Source organism: Stegastes partitus, unplaced genomic scaffold (genome assembly GCF_000690725.1).
Source record: "Stegastes partitus isolate 25-593 unplaced genomic scaffold, Stegastes_partitus-1.0.2 Scaffold1269, whole genome shotgun sequence".
Taxonomy (NCBI): Eukaryota; Metazoa; Chordata; class Actinopteri; family Pomacentridae; genus Stegastes; species Stegastes partitus.
This window is the reverse complement of record NW_007579000.1, coordinates 57,335-74,309: the sequence shown is the minus strand read 5'-3', so window position 1 is coordinate 74,309 and position 16,975 is coordinate 57,335. Positions and strand designations below refer to the sequence as shown.

General features: G+C 45.1%; 1 protein-coding gene across 1 annotated transcript in view; it reads left to right on the top strand.

Moving 5' to 3' along the window:
- The first annotated feature begins 421 nt into the window (after positions 1–421).
- Positions 422–16,975, top strand: part of LOC103369311 (SPRY domain-containing SOCS box protein 4) — a 49,835-nt gene continuing 33,281 nt past the window's right edge. The window contains exons 1-2 of the mRNA XM_008297998.1: positions 422–1,306; positions 13,344–13,431. The gene's annotated coding sequence lies outside the window, so the exon portion shown is untranslated. The remainder of the gene's footprint in view (positions 1,307–13,343; positions 13,432–16,975) is intronic.

Genomic DNA, 16,975 nt, shown 5'->3' with positions numbered 1-16,975 from the left:
CTGGTGTTCACGGGTCATTTTGTAACCACGGCTAATTATTAGAAATCACAGATAAAGTCAGTTTATTTCATTAATTACAGATTTTATGAGTCATGTGATTACAGGTTTATCCACTTCTGTTGCTTTGATTTGTTCATGAGAAGAAAAAGTCTACGTGTCAACTCAAACTTTTTTTTTTTTTTTTAAAGAAGTGATGCAGCTTGACGTGTAAATGATGTTCTGTAGATTTTTTCAAACATGCTTTTATATAACCTGTATAATACAATCAATGGGATCGATTCTATGAACCTCTTAAGACTCACATTTTGGGTTATTTTACCACAGTAGTTATTTTTCTGAATATATATTTTATTATTATTCCAGTGCTATTTGGTATTTTTCTTAATTTTTAGATTTTTTTTGATATATTTAGTTATATTTTTATTTTCTTTATATTTTTTTATTTAAATAGCAAAGAGAAATTTTAAACATGCATATCAAACCAGAGCTGGGGTCTTCAGAGGTTAGTCTAAAGACAAACACTGGCTCTGTGTGATGGTTTTATTACTTATGCCTTCAAGTTGTCTATTTATATTTTCCTGCATACTTTAATATAGAATGGAGTCACTGTGTCGGTGCACGCCAATAAAGTGCAGAAGCAGCAGACAGATCGTGATTATGTTCAGTATAAAACTATGTAAGGCATGAAGTGGCCTCCACCCTGCCTCGCTGTAAAGAGACACAATTTACCGGAAACAGTAGCGATGATACCTACAAAATAAAAGCATGAGATAAAGCCACGGTGAAGGAAAGAACATATTTCGGCGTCATAAACAGCACAAAAACACTCTATAACAACGTTTGTTAAGTTGTAATATAATCACGTAGCTACAGATTGCATACAAACCCCCCTGATGCGGAATAGCGTGTTTAGGAGCGTGTTTCTCTGTGGACGTCCTGGGCGGAAGACGCGCTCTTATTGCGTGTAACTTGACGGAAGTCACCTTTTCTTGATCCCGGCCGTGCAGCCAATCAGCGGCTGTCGGGGACACATGAACGGTGATAACATCCACGGAGCAGCCTGCAGCCCGGAGGAACAAAGAAAGCCGCCCGCTGCCTCCTTTCGCTCCGTGGCCACCGGACAAACAGCCGCTCGGTCCGGGCGTCCTCCCCCCGCTGGCGCACCGACTCCTCCGTGACTGCTGGATGTCAGTCCCCGGGTTCGGCTCCGATGGCTGCGTTCGCTGAGGAAAGAGGAAACTTGGCGTCGTGAGAGGTTTTCGTCGGGTCGCCTTTCTCGGTACCTTCCTGGCTTGGATGCGCGGAGGTAAGTTTGTTTTTCCTCCTCTGGCGGACTTACAGAGTCCAAAACAAACCGCAGAAGCAGCCGAACCGGGCTCCACTTGTCGCCTTAAACTGTGTTCAACAGAAAAAGAAAAAGAAAAAAAAAAGAAACTCGGCGAACTTTCTTCGTGTGTTTTCTGAAGCAACAAAAACATTCCTTCCAGCTCGCGCCAGCGGACGAGGAGCGTCTTTCCCGAACTCTACCCAGAAATGCGCCGTTTTAGCGCCTCTCTGCTCCGTGACCAGCACACGCAGGAAAAGTGACCGAACCGAAGGCGTTTCTCGAGTGTTCGTCTCCCACTCAGAACTTCGGCTCGGCGTTATTGCACCGAGTCGGTTGTTGTATTTCTTTAAAACGGTCTAACTTGTTGAACAGCCGGGACTGGTGCTGCAGCAGTAGGTGTGAGTCAATTAAAAGCTTTGTTTACTGACCTGCCAGGAACACATCAACACAGCATTACAAAGACATTAGAGCTCAAATGAAGTGAATCACGCTGTGCTTTAATTGTGCAGATCTTGTCAACACTGAGCTGCAGAGATTTCTTTTTTTTTTTTTTTTTGGCTTCGCTGCTTTTCCTCCATTGAACGCTTCACATTAGGCAACGTCTGCTGTTGCAAAGCAGTTTGCTTCCTTCAATGCTTCCTTTATCTATTCATCCATAAATCAAGCGATGGTTTTCCTTGGAATTCATCTCTGGTAATCTGTCCTGGGAAAGTGCTTGGCTCTCTTGCTTGTGTTCTGCAGAGTTTTAAACTAATCAGGAGCCTTTTCCTTTTTTATTGATTTGGTTGAATCAAGGCTGACATGATTCCAGGTGAGCAAACAAGGCAGCTCTAATACCCCAGATGCATTAGGAACGGGGGCAGTTTGACTCCATTCCGTGCCCATTAGATGTGAAGTCTTCCTGCTATTCGAGGCTAAACGCTTTGCCTGTAACCACACCATCTGCTTTGCCCTCCTGGGCAGTTTGCAGGCTACTGTCCAGATCAAGTGCTATGAGAGATGTGTGTGGGTGGACCACAGCAGATGGTGAGATGGAGAGAACATAGCCGGTTGATGTGGTAGCTCGGCTAACTGTTGTGGTTGGTTGGTCTCGATTTCAGTTGTGGTTCGCGCAGTAAACAAAAACCCCAATCTCTCAACACGCGAGCGGTTTCTCGATGACGACTCCATCGAGTGGTTTGAATGTTAACGAGCCTCCCAGAAGTTGGCTCATATCTCTGACCCTTTGCACTCCACTTCCAACCATCTGGGGTTTGACCCTGTGGCCATGGCGACATCGGTTGACCTCCCCGTTGCCGCGTGAGTGGGTGGGTGGCCTGAATGTGACGAGGCCCGTGGCATTCAGAGCAGTCCTATATCATGCTTAAGTCACGAAGCAGATACAGTTCAGTCCTGATGGCTGAATTCTGCTGGGCTTGCACAATTTACACGCGTGACTGATGTTTTCTGTGCGTGTGTGTGGTAGCACATGGACACCCCATTATTCAGACGGCGCTGTGATGTGAATCAAACCAGTCGATCCTCCTTAATGACGAGTGGCTCTGAAGCGGATCAATTTGCAGATGAATGGATGCAGATTGCCATTTAGGAAGCTACAGGACCATGATGTAAAGACCCACCACAAACATCTTCAGACCTCCAGATTTCACTTGTTTGAGTAAAAGTTTAAAAACGTGGGCGCTCAGAAAACATAAATCCTGATAACTAGTAGCTGTAACTGTCGCCTCCATGTTCTGTGAGAGCACAGCCATCAGTCACTTATTGGCATCGGGTGCGACCCCTGCTGAGAGGAGTCGTTTGCAGAAATGATATAGTGGACCCAGGCCGGACCCGCGTCCTCTCGAGGACCAGGATTGGAGACCCCTGTGTTAGATGCTCATGCTAAGTTAGGACTTTGGTTGTTTTAGCACATACGCCGCTAACGTTAAAGTGATCATATGCATTGGCGAAGCTCTGCTCTGGGTATAAATACATTTCAGAGGTGACAGTAAATACGGACAGACTTAAAACGTTGCTGGGACGGTCTTTGTGGAAACCATCTGACCAGGAAGTGTCCCAGCTGAGCTCTGACCTGAAGTTACCTCCAGCGAACGAGCCGCTCCATCATGCAAATGAGCCGTAAGGACTGTCCTGATATCAAACCGCCGTGAAGAGATCAGCAGCTAAATGCTGTTTACGGTGGAAGACTGCAGCTCGTTTGCTGCGTTTAATACTTTGGATTTCGACGGGCCAATCGTGGAAAGTGAATTTTGAATGAAGTCGCTGTTTTTGCTGTTTAATGTGTGATTTAAGTAACCTGGTGTTAATCAGTCTGATGTATGCGAAGGAGTTTTTTTCTGCAAACTGTCAGGAGTTGAGCGGTTTTATCAGCATATAAAGAAACATCCACTGTTTTTCATCGATTAAAATTATAGCAGTGGTTCTCAAACTGGGGGTCGGGAGCCCCGTGAGGGTCCCAAGATGATTTCAGGGGGTCACCAGATCATTGTAAAAAAAACCCACAACAACAAGAAAAAACAAGCCTATCAAATACATTTGTATTTGGGCTGTCAAAATTAAAAGTGTAGACTTGTTCCCCTGCTCCTTTTTCTGACTTGTTAATATTATGATATGATTATATGATGTTATTATTCTTTTTTGCTCTTTTTAAAATTATTTTTATTTGTTTTTATATATTTTTTCCCTTTCATTTGTTTGAAATAAATTACATTCATTCATTTATTCAAAAGAAAATTAATGTAAAGAGATGAATCTGTGGAATTAACACATTAATTTTTAACCCATGAACAACAGTTATTACTCGTGATATATTAAAAATTCAAACTGGGGGATCACGAACACAAACTTATGTCGTCTTGGGGGTCGTGGCTCATAAAGTGTGAGAACCACTGGTCTACAGGTGAAGTAAATTATTTAAATTGGGGATTTATTTGTCCTAATTTATTAAACATGGCTCCTGCCGTTGCTTTATTTAAGCAGCTACAGTATAATTTGGCCCATAAACATGTCCAGAAGTTAACTGTGTAATTCAGACATGCACAGAGACACAAGTACAACAAAATGGTGCCACCGCGCTCATAAACTTGTTCTTATTTTATGTCGTTTGTTAGAAAATCTGCATATTATTGTAGTTTTCTGCTGTACTGTAATCAGATCATGGCTGATTAAAAACCCACCCGTCCACACTCTGTGTCCACTCAATCCCCTTCATCCCACACTCACTCTAACGTACACTAACACACACACACACACACACACACACACACACACACACACACACAGCAGCAGTAGTAGAGGCTGTTTCAGCAGAAGGGGACTGTAGCCGGCGTGTCTGATGCTGACTCAGCAGAATGTTAATGTTGTGAAATCCCATTAAGAGCAATCCGGTGCCGAGCGGGGCCGGGCCCGGGCTTTACGGGACAGCGGGTCATTTTAAAAGGCCAGCAGCGCCCTCGTGTTTGCACTGTGTAATGGAGTCTAATCACTTGAGTGGCTCGCACTCGATTGAGCTGCTCTCTTAAATTGCTGCCACTCATGTTTAGCTGCTCTTAACGGCAGTTTAAATGATTTTTGTGCGAGTGTTAATGATGGAGAATGATTGTTTCAGGAGGTGCGGGGGTAAAGGCGGCACAGTGTTGCCCAGAGGTTTTAGAACGTCCACCAGTGGTTTCCACTGCCCCGTCCGGATAGGGCTGATTGAACAGCAGAGACCGACTGCAATGCATGAGCGTTTCCCACCAGGTCCAGACCTGAGTGCCAGTGGCCCGCAGACGGGTCATTTTGTGGGCTTTGTCCGCTGGAAGGGATCATGGGAAAGGCTAAGCTCTGACTTCCCACCCCGTCATTGGCAAGTCACTGATGGTAACACAGTGCCACTGGCTCCAGACTGTCAGTGTTTATTAGACAGGACATGAGACCCTGTTTCCAGCAGAAAGGTTCCTCCAATACGCTCACCCGTTTGAAGCCAGTCTCGCTCACGGTTTCCCTCCTTCAGGCGCTGTGTGCTTGATTAGAACAGAGTAGGTTGCTGCCCTTGTCAGCCGGCGCTGCCCGTCGCTGGATTCTCACCCTGCTCTTCAGGCAGATGACGGATGTTCCTCCCAGCGGTACAGAGAGACGAGTTACTGGGGCTGTTTATCTTTCACATCTGAGAAGGATGTGGTGTGAAGCGCTCCTCCTGGAAGAAGCTTCCACCCACGTGTTTCTATAACGGTACACTGGAGCTCTGCATTATGTGCTGCATTCAAACTCCCGTGAATGAAAATTACTCTTGACAGAGGTTGTGTTCTCCATGTATGCACTAAATACACCGCTGCCTGGCACGATGCTGTAATTTCCGACCTTAATAGCAGCGGCACAGATCTGCCATTGAGATGTTTTTCTAGCCCGTGGCGTGTCTTCGGCAACGTACGGTCTGCGTAGGAAAAAAAGAATTTGCCTGGCTGCTCCGTGGGTGCCGTCTCCCCTCCGTCCTCGTCTGTTTTCCTGCCACAGCAATCAGCCATGCAAAACAGTGTTCTCAAAGCGCTGGGTCAGTGTGAGGGCAGAGTCCACGTACACACCGCTGTAGTGAATCACCTCAGATAACCTCAGATTATGCAGCAGTGTGTGTGTGTGTATATGTCGGTGGAAAACACGCAGCCACACACGGCAGCTTCCTCTTAGCGTAGAGAAACGGAACTGGTGGATAACGGGAGAGTCGTGTGTGCACATGTCAGAGTAGACTTCTGTGAGTTGGTAAGCCCAGAATGAAACGCTTCACTTTGTGTTAAAGCATTGTTGCTCTGGTCTTTTTCTTTAGCTGTGTCTGTTGGTGCTGTAGATCGAGTGGTAGAGGGAGCATTTAAATTAAAATAAATCGTACAAATTGTTTTGTATCGTTTGATGTTAGTTTATAAGCAGAGATTCATAACCACCAGCTTTTACATTCAGTCGTGCATGCGTCACTGAGCTCTAACAGATGTGTTCAAGGCATGTTCTCCCACATAAAGTAAGGATTATTTATTGGTATTTGAAATCCTGCTTTGTTTACATCCACGTTTACCAGCTTGCAGAGAGTTGCTGCGTATCTTGACACGTGTGGATTTCTTTCAAACTGCTCAGACGTGCCTTTAGCTCTCCGACCCCCTTTTTGCAGCTTTGCAAAGTGACTTTAAACGCATCGGAAGTACAACTTGATATTTGTTTTCAGGATCCATTTTTTAGACTCCTCCTGTTGCTCTGATGCGACTCGAACAAACACACCTCTGGTTTCAACCACCCCGCGAGCAGAGCAATTGTTCAGCCATACTGCGACGGCATGAATAATTGAGCTGTCCTGTGCGCTCATAGATGTACACGACAGGGATCCTGTGGCTCCTCTGACATCCAGCGTCTCTGTCGCCTGCTGCGTTCCTTGCAAGAAACCAGGATCTTTGTTCACAGCAGTGGGTTCTGTCTACAGAACCCTTAAAATGTTCTGTACTTTTGCACGAATAGGTAAAGGTTATGTAGGTCATGTGTTCTGTTCAGCAAACTGTACGACAGAGGGAGCAAATATTTAACTTTGTTAGAGATTCTGGCTCGTAGACTTGCTTCCTGATTAATCACTGACTTGTTTGGCGACGGTAAGTTGGCGCGTTGCTGAGTTCTCCTGAGTTTAGGACCAGTGAACGTCTTTGAGTTTTTCTGGAGCTCTGGGAAAGAAATAGGTTAGATCAAAGCGACACCAAAACGGATCAGACACGTATCACACCACGGCCCCCCTCCTCCCCCTTCTCCAAATTTTGTTTTACATTTTTAATTAGAGCTCAGTCGAGTCCTTGAGCACAGCACCCCATTAATTATCCAAGTAAATTCACACAATGTTTGACTGTAGCTAATGACTTATTTTCTCAGGGGTGGATGAAGCCACGAGCCCAGCGACGGCAGATTGAGGCAATTTAGCAGCTAAAGTGACACGGCACTTTTGATCTGCTAACATGCCTCCTAGTTAAGCTCCATGTCATCAGAGCCGTCCCGTGGCCTACATGCAGAGCATGTCAAGTCATTTTTAAGCATGGCCAGTTATGCAGTTAAAATATGCTCATAAGTGGCTGTTTCAGTGGAGAAATGTGTCAGAATCAGGAGCTCCTGTCCTCCTGGCTCTGCAGGTGGCAAACAGGACTGTCAACTCTCACTGCTCACTTTTGGGCCAATTCTCGAGACGGGTGACAAAAACTTGTCCCCGTGTGTGATGGTGCTGCTTGCAAATTTGTCCTCTTGTTATAACTCGGCAGCGCACCAGGAAGGAGCGAGACACCTGGTAGATATCTGGTCTGTGCTATGTTAGAATGAGCAGAGTTCTCATCCATTATAAAGGCAGCACAGGTTTGTACAGGTATAGACATCGATCATCTCCAATATCAAAACCACCTGCTTCATGTTACGTCATGCTAAAAGAAGGGGAGCTGATGGAGCGTGGGACCTCATGGGAGTGTCCTGTGGCATCTGGGGCCCAGAAGTTTTCAGCATAACCCTAACCTTCCTCGGGACTGCAGGATGGGGATCAGGCTACTTCCTGCACATCTCAGGGATGCACTATTGGATTGGGATCTTGAGGGTTTGGTGGCCAGATCTACACCTGTTCCTGGGCAGCTTTGGAGGTGTGGCTCCCTGTCTCCATGGAGGGATGTGCTTGGTTTGAACGAGTCTTTAGATGAAGAGTTAATCTACAAAAACAGATAACTCCATTTTTGTAGATTTTCAGAAAACTTGTTTTTTGTTGTTTGCTTGAGATGATGTCACTGACTGAGTAGAAATGACAACAGTAGAGATAACTTAAGTCTGATTGATGTTGTCTCAGGTAGACGATGGAGCAGTGGGTTTTCTGAAGGTTTGTGAACATGGAGGTATCTGTTTTTGCTAATGAACTCTTCAGATGGGCGTAGGGCTGTGATACGAAATGCTAACTACCAATCGGTCTGGATTATTATTGGTCATTTTTAATTAAGATGAGAAGAAAAACAGTTTGTTTTGAACTTGCCTACATTACAGGAGGCCTGAGGGTGCAGACCGGGTCACTGGAGGCCCAGAGAGCAGCAGTGGACTTGTTCATGTAAGGCCCGGGGGAACGACGCAGTAGCACCTTCCACTGTCGAGGGATATTATGGGCTGTTTGTGAGCCAGGCAGGGAGCGCATTTGGAGTTTGCTTATGAAGCCTGGTTCATGCATTCAGGTCCAACGACTAAACATATTTATTTCATGACGACTGATGAAGTGTCTGATGAATTGTTTTATTTTACAATCCCACGCTGGTGGTCTGTGTCAGAGCAACATCCAGGTGACGGTTTCCCAGCAGAACATTGCTTTGTATCAGGATGATCAAGTCTGTTGGATTTATTGTTGGCGCCGGTCCGTATGTACCTCTATACTCTCTCGCTGCTTCTATTTTTCCTTTACAAAGAAAAAAAGTGATTGGTTTTTCCACATGAAGAGTTGGACGCCATAACATTACAGCGGCAAACTCGGAAAAGAAAAGCAATAAATCGATTCTATTCTATTTCCAACTCGGCGTCACCTGCTGCTGCTTTAGAGTCGCTGCCCGACGTGGACGTGCTGATTACATCTCATGACTGGCTGCGGTTCAACCAATTCCAAACAAATTTTTTTTACAACCTTTCTGAAGTTTCTCATGGCGGTCATTCGCTTTATTGGTGTCTTCAAACGTGGCAATTCTGAAATAGGCGTTCATAAGGTTGGCAGTAGCACAGAACGGAGAGACGGATCCACAACGGTTACCTGTACTGTTTTCTTTCTTAGCGCAGCCTGTTTTTTTATTAGCTGTCAGTTGTGCAAAGGGGTGGAAATGATGTTCTGGGAGTTTTTGGGTTTATAATTTGAGCAATCTTCAGGCTGAGGTGCGGCTGTGCTCGATGCTGGGGATTTATTTATGGTAGCTCAGCAGTCGGTTACGTTCGGCGTTACAAGGAGGGGGTGGGGAAGCACCTTAGGGCTCCTAACAAGGTTATTCATCTTCACACTGGGCTGACACCCGCACGCACTTTTATTGTGGCGTTTAATGGGCTGCTTTGAAGGGCGCTTTCTCAGCCCGAGTCCGTGCACGACTCGGACAACAGAAGTGAACGGTCGCTTGAGAACGTTGAACCGAAGCGCACGGAGTTGGGAACAATCGCGAGCCGAGGTCTCCCGGGGGGCTTTCTCCTGATAAATAGTTCGCCTCCTCCTCCTCCCCGCAGCCATCATTAAAAATGTCAAATCATTAAAAGCTGCAGTTCTCCATAATCGCCAGCCTCCTTACTGATGGGAGACGTCTCCTGGCCTCTTCTTTTCTCTCGTCGAGCGTGTTAAATTGCATTCCCAAGTGTTTGTGGGCTAAATTGGAATTCTGCCTCAGTTGCTGCAAACTGATTGTCCTGGTAATTATCAGTTGGTGATAAAATGGCAAGGACGCGGCAGAGCTGTACTGACAGTGAAGCAGATGCGCACAAACACCTGTGCACTAGTTGGAAGGCTCCTTTTGCATTTGGTGGTTTAGGAACAAGGGCAGAGTGTTCTGGAAAATAGGGCCAATAGAGTCAGAAAGAACTTGTGTGTGACGTTGCCTTACTGCGTCAGAAGACAGATGTTTACAGCTGTTCAAAATGGACACACTTGAAGGTGGCGCAGACTTTCTTTCAGTTCATGTAAAAAAAAATAAGCCAAATAAAGTTTCATTAACCAATTTATTGTAAGTGTCTCATTCAAAATCAAAATCCAGGGACCGTTCAGCTGAACTGCAGGCTGTGTTCACTCAGAGCAGACAGGAGACGAGTATAAAAACGAATCAGAAAGACAAAATAAAACGTGCTTAACTGAAAATAGAATAACTGCAGCATAACTTTGACACCATACAGATGTTGGTGGAGGATGCATTCAGCAAATATATTAGTGGAATTAATGTGCAGTCGTGTGGAAAAACACGTATTTTGTAGAGATTGTGGGGAAAAAAAAAAAAGAAGTACCGTAATTTCTGGACTATGGGTGCACCTGAATATTAGCCACACCCACTAACTTTACAAAGAGACTCCAGGACTTGCTGTAAAAAATGAGCCCACAGTCAGTGACTTGACAGGAGCAGGAAATGTCCAGAACCTGCTTTGGGTTCAGAAGGTTAAATATATATAAAAGATATTAGTGCCAGTAATAGAAGGACATTCAAATCCTGGCTCCTTTCTCACCTCCACGAAGCTCACAAGTGACTGAATGAGGTTGGTGTGAATGTCCTTTTTTATGTTTCACAGTGTTATAGAAGTACACACGCCATAGATCAGCGCTGTAAAGGAGGTGGGAGTTTCCAAAGCTGTTCAGCCACTTAGCGAGCAGGTCTGATGGAGTGTACGGTCACCTTGACTCTTAATTTCAAATGCATCGACTTAACCAAGGTGAAAGCTTGAATTAGCGGCGTTTCCTCTTTAGAAAAGCCCCATCTGGGCCTTATGTTGCCAGTTATCGTATTGAATTGAGAGCATAAATGTGTTTAATGTGTTAAAGCTTCACACATAGTATGGGCTGCTGCTTCGACAGGGGTTTCTATGCTGATGAATATTTCCGTATCATTCACATCACCTTGACTTTCCACCCCAGCGCCCTCCACCAGCTCGTCGTGTGCGGGCCGGGCGGGAGGAAACAGGTGGTGAGGTGTGAGGGCCGTTGGAAATGGGGCCGGTGTGTAAGCCATGTAAGCCGCCGTGCTGTTTGGTCGGACCACAGACGATCAGGGCCCGGATCAGTCCGATGTGTGCATGTGTTTGCTTGTTCTTCCTCTTTTTGGATGGAGACATTTGGAAGAAACGCACCCTGCTGTCACAGTGCATTTTTGAAAAGGCTATATCTGCAATACGCTTAAAAAGACTCTGAAGTGTAGTTCGTTGTTGTGTTGCTGTCGTCATGGGGTCGCAGGTGAATGCCAATGCTCACCGCCGTAAACTCTGACGCCTTACTCCGGTGCTGCAGCTCTTTTAATCGTTTTTAGCAGAAGCCACGAGGCTCCATTGATAGATTGGTATTACAAGTTTTCCAAACACTCCCCGTCGCCAATCCAGCGCTACTTTCATCACCAAACACTCTGCTGTTGCTCATTTGAATGCATAATTGTCAAGATGACACCCAAAGTGTGTTTGCATGGCGGGAGTGAATCAGGATTGTAGACTGGCAGTCCATATTAATCAGTGAAGGTGTCTTCTTGATCAGAAATAAAAATCTATTCTTCTTTTAATCACTTGCCCTGATAAATGTATCCTCATTTACATATTTGAGGAACTGTTCCTCTATTTAAGGCTAAAAATACTTGTGGTTTAAGCACCTATAGATGCACTGATTGCTGCTAATCTCCACAAGTGGCCCAAACTGTGCCGGGCAGCACTTGAACACTCAGCAGACGGAATTACTGCTCCACCGTCGCAACGCTCGTTAAGGAAGAGCAGCCAGCACTTTAAGTGCTTTTTTTAACAGATGGAGTTTTAGTGGAGTAAAGCGGCAGTGCTTGACCACGGGGAGTAAAGTTGGTGTTGGAGCTGCCGCAGTGCACCCCTCTGCCTGTCACCGCTCTCTGGGCCGCACTGACTCATTAACGAAACCCACATCCACAACATTTACAGCACTATGAAGAGTTATCTGGTACATGCTGCACATTTATCAAGTAGATAACAGCCCCAGCAGCATTCCTCAGAGCTGTTCATCAAAATCAGTTGATTCATTGATTAGTAAAACATCTTCTTAAACAGAAAAGTCGTATTTTTGCTTCCAACTAATGTCAAAATCGGTTCAATGATTTAGTCACTTTCCACCAAAATGATGAAGCTAAATGTTCCAGCTTCTCAAATTACTGCTCGTCTTTGCCATATATCGTTGTGAACATTATTTCTAAGCATTTGAACTTTAAGTCCAATTAAACCCAGAGGCTTCAAGATCTCAGCTTTGGTTCTGCAAAGTTGTGGTGGACAGTTTTTAAAAATGTTTTATAGACCGAGCAATAAATAGATATCCATCAGCTGCAGCGAGGGGTTGGCTCATGTGACTAATAACCGATGTTTGGAACAGATGTATATTTACAGTGAAAAATGTAGTTGTTTGCTTGCTTTTCTGTCACTCTGCTGCTGTGACGTTGTAAATTTCCCCTTTGTGGGACTAATAAAGATTATTCTATTCAAAATTTGCAATGACAAAACTCTGACAACAAAACTTTTAGTCCTTTGGTGCTTAGAGAATGTTGTTTTATTTGGGAAACTGTTAAAATAAAACACTAATAATGTCCAGAAAAATGATGAATCTAGCATTGATTGGCGTATATTGACCTGTAGTTGTAGTTAAATGAAAGTTATGTTCACCACCGTTAACGTTTAACGTCCTGCGTTGCTTTCATCAGCGTCCAGTAGCGGTCGGCCCTCGTCTTTCCTGCCTATGTTGGCATTTCTCAGCGTCTTCCTGCAGCCTGTTGATCACTGGAATGTGTGCACATCCCTGCGGACGGCTAATAAACCAGAGGCCCACTCATGTATAAGTGGCTACCGGAGGTCTGCAGATTCCACAGGACACTTTTAACAACACCCCCCCTCTTTCTTTTTAATGTTTGAAGAGGAGTCGTTTTAAAATTTGATGAACATTAAGACTGCGCAGGCTCATGAATATTCACGGCGACGGAGCCCCCCTCCGCTCTTTATTCCTTCCTTCCTTCCTTATCTGTCCTTGTCCTCTTATTTCAAATTGCTTCATGTTGGCCTGAATTTGAGCAGGACCCAAACAAACACGGGTTTTCTCAGGAGAGCACCCACCGGCACTTTAGTGGCTCCTGAATGCATAATGCACGACGCTGTGTCGGGCCGCTGCCTCTGATTGTTCTGTCGAGTGTTTGGGCTCATTAACGTGTTCTGTCGGATTAATGGCGTCGCCTCCTGCGCTGCTGTAAACGGAGTGGCGTGCGGCGACCTACAAGACGAGCCTGTGTCATTAAGCTCATCGTGGCGTCCTTAATCAAACCTGTGGGTCTTTTCTCGACAGGAAACGGGCCGGGCTTTGCGAGCTGCTCCCTGTTGACCCGGGAAAGATGCACTTCTCTCAAGATCCCTGCACTCACATGGATTAAGAGGTTTGTTTCCGATCCTACGACTCTGCTCATCCACCTCCGCTACACGCTGCAGCACCGGCGTCCTACTCAGACTTCAAAGCCGCCTTTCTTTGTGTTAGCTGATATTAGCGCTGATAGAAAGATGACTTTCTTTCCATTCAGCAAAGCAAGCGATACGCCTTTGTTTGATACCGACAAAGTATCCCGCCACTGACGGGAGCCGCTTGATTTGTCAGAGAGGTGAAGACGGACGGATCTGCGTCACATTCCATAACCCAGCTGTGGAAACCCGATCACGCCGACTCACCTGTAGGCGCAGGGAAGCTGAGCCAAGGCGGCTGCTAAATTTTTCAACGGGTCCCAACCCAAACGCAGCTGATGGGCGCTACGGGCTCGGCGGGTTTTGGCTAAAGTTTCAAGCCGCGGAAGCCGACATCACTAACCTGATTGTTACAGCAAACTTCAGAACTGTGATACAACATGGCACCGCTGCTGCATATGAGGTTACAGAAAGAGTCCGATTACTGGGGGAGAAAAACACCTTTTGTTCTGATCTTCCTCTTGCCAACGTGTTATTTTATTCATATGAAGTCCATCAGACTTTAGGGAGGGGAATCCTGACTTTTCTAATGGAAGGAAGAAAAGATCACTTACTAAATAATGCACAATAATGTCAAAGCACTGCAGAACAACGAAGCCACAAGGCTGCGGTCACCATGATAAAACCACACAGGAGCAAAATAAGAGCAAAAGTGTGTTACCAGGTGAGCTTAAACTAAACCTACAGACGAGTTGCTTCAAAGCATTAAACCGATTGCGTAACCACGTGGAACCTGCTGAATGCTGAGCGACGCACATTATGTTTTAATACATGAGACCAGTTTATATACAGCAGATGGGTTCAGACCCTCCCATTAAAGAAGGAAAAAAACTGGAATAAGCTGAAATTGACAAAAGTAGTAAAAAACAAAAAATGTTATAAAAATCATGACATTGCTTTTGAATTGTGGTTCAACAGAAATATTAAAAAACAGTTGAAACAGGACAGTTTTTTTTTTTAAATTATTCTTTTCAACCACAATTCAAAAGCAAAGTCTTGTTTCACTAGGTTGTAATTTAGCAAATTTTTATTTATTATTATTTTTTCAGTTTCTAGTTATTTCAGTGACTGTTGTGAATTTTTCCTTTTCTTTAATGGAAGGGGTATGAATAAAATTGAGGACTGTATCGCACCAGTTCAACTGGAAAAACGGTGTTTGAAGAGAGAAAAACAGTCCAATATGTCGGTCCTGTTAATAAATGTTGTCTTTGCCTGAATTTTGGAAATGATGTTCAGAAATGTTTTGTTGGGCTGAGCGATCACATTCCTCCAGCTGATGATTGCCGACGTATTTGCAGCGAGTTCGACACGATTTGAAAAAGAGTCGTCATCGATGTGTTTGTGGCGGCCTGCTGCAATATCAGCACTGACTGCAACATATATATTTTAAGATTTGCTTCTTAAAATGGCTAAAACCCTTTTTCAGTGTGTAGCTGTGTTTCTGTCTTGCTCACAAACAAGTCCTCCTCTCCAAGCACACTCTGAACCAGAACATGTCCCCCCAGAATAGAATCAGTTTGGAATTCACAAATAGTTAGCATCACGAACACGTCTGCACAAAACTGATGCGTCCAATTTAACTCCGATCTGTTCTCAGCAAACCAAACTCTCTAATTCAGTTGTTGTAAGCATGTGAGGAGCGCTTACTGTTCCACATCCACGACTATGAACTGTACCAGGAACGTCCTGTATTAAGGCAAGCGTCTCTACTCCAGGCCTGCAAGGTGGCTCAGTGGTTAGCATCGTTGCCTCGCAGCTAGAAGGTCGCCGATTGGCGTCCCGGTGAGGACTCCCGGGATCTTTCTGCGTGGAGTCTCCATTACCTCTTTTCCACCAAACTGGTTCCAGTGCTAGTTCCGTGCTAGTGCCTGACTTAGCACCAGTTCTTTGTGTTTCCACCGCCCAAGCACTGGCTCCAGATTCTCAAAACTGGTTCTTAGCAGGCACCAACTCTTTGCTGGGCCAGAGCTAAGCAGCGAGTACGTCAGGGGCTGGGGGCGGGGCTATCGCGACAACTGAGACGATGAATGGGACGCACAAGCGGTGATTTGTGTCGTTTTTGGCCAGGACGTCCCCGGTCCGATCACAGATGCATTGGAATGAGACACACGGAAGTTTTGCACAAACTGTTGCGCCCTGAAAGCCGGTACAACTGTGTCCCACCAGCAACGCCTTAGCTCGTAGCTAACTAGCCTTCACTGTCTAGATTTAACAGTTGCACAAATCAGGTGTTTTCCCAGAAGTGCAGCAGCTCTCGAGGCAGATGTCGTGGAGGGTTCTCGGGGTCTTGAGTCCATTCATACAGAGAGCAGAAGGGTTCCCTCTGAACAGCCACTCTATCAGAGCGCTTCCATGGATACCACATACCGCTCTCCATTGTGTACTGAGTCCATGTAGGAGCTTTAACAACATTCAAAATACTGTTTTAAACCATGCAGCACAAAACTGGAAAAATGTCTGATTTACAACAGAGATAACGAATCAACAAGTAGCAGTGATTGCAGTGCGTGATGGCAGACGGGTGCTGATTTGGTTTGGCAGCACAACTCTGGAGTTTGAGCAGCCAGAACCAGCATTCAGCACCAGCAAGGCTTGTGTTTGTGTCCTTACAGTTAATGAGGCAGCAACACCCGCCTCTCCTTCAGGAGGAAGTCGGTTGAAGTGACCCCCGCTACCCTCACATGCTCCCTATTTTCCACATTCATTGACCCGAGTGCTCACAATAGATCCCTCAGTTGTCGTTCTCACCGAAATAGCAGCAGACTTCGTCCAGCGTGGTCGGAAGTGGACCACCAGACAATGACGGCAGGCTTTGTGCAGCTCCGCTTGTAATGTGTGTGCAGCCTACTTTCTAATCACATTAACTTGTGAAGGAGCCTGTTTGTGATGACAGAGATGCAAGTCATAGCTGAAGCAACCAGTAGTCCATGCAGCCGGCTTTCCTGTCTCTCTGGAAGACTTTTATGGCTTCACCAAAAGGTTTTCCTCGTATGACTCCATTACAGCTGCACATGTCGGCGCATAAAAGATGCAGATGGATTAACTGGGTGTATTGATTATTAGTGAATCAGTTGTTTCTTGATCAGAAGTTTAAAGCTACCGTCTATAGATCATCAGAACACTCAAGACCATGCTGTCATTGTTTATTCAGATCAGAAGTCCTTATGACACCAAATTATTGATTATTTGTGATTATATGTGGAACAATTTTCCACAATTGTGAGCCAGGACCTGTCGAGTTTTTCTTTATCAAAGCGATGCTGATTGGTTTTATCCATCGATTAATCATCTAGACATTCAAACTGAGCTTTAATATTAATAAAATCTGTGAGTAATTCTTTCTTTCATCCGACTGTTTTCTATTGAAGCTCTGATTTGAGCAATAAATGAGTCTTCCTGCATCACAATCACATTAATAATCTGTTCTCATAGATCAGATTATGACGGTAAGCACCGTGAACCGTA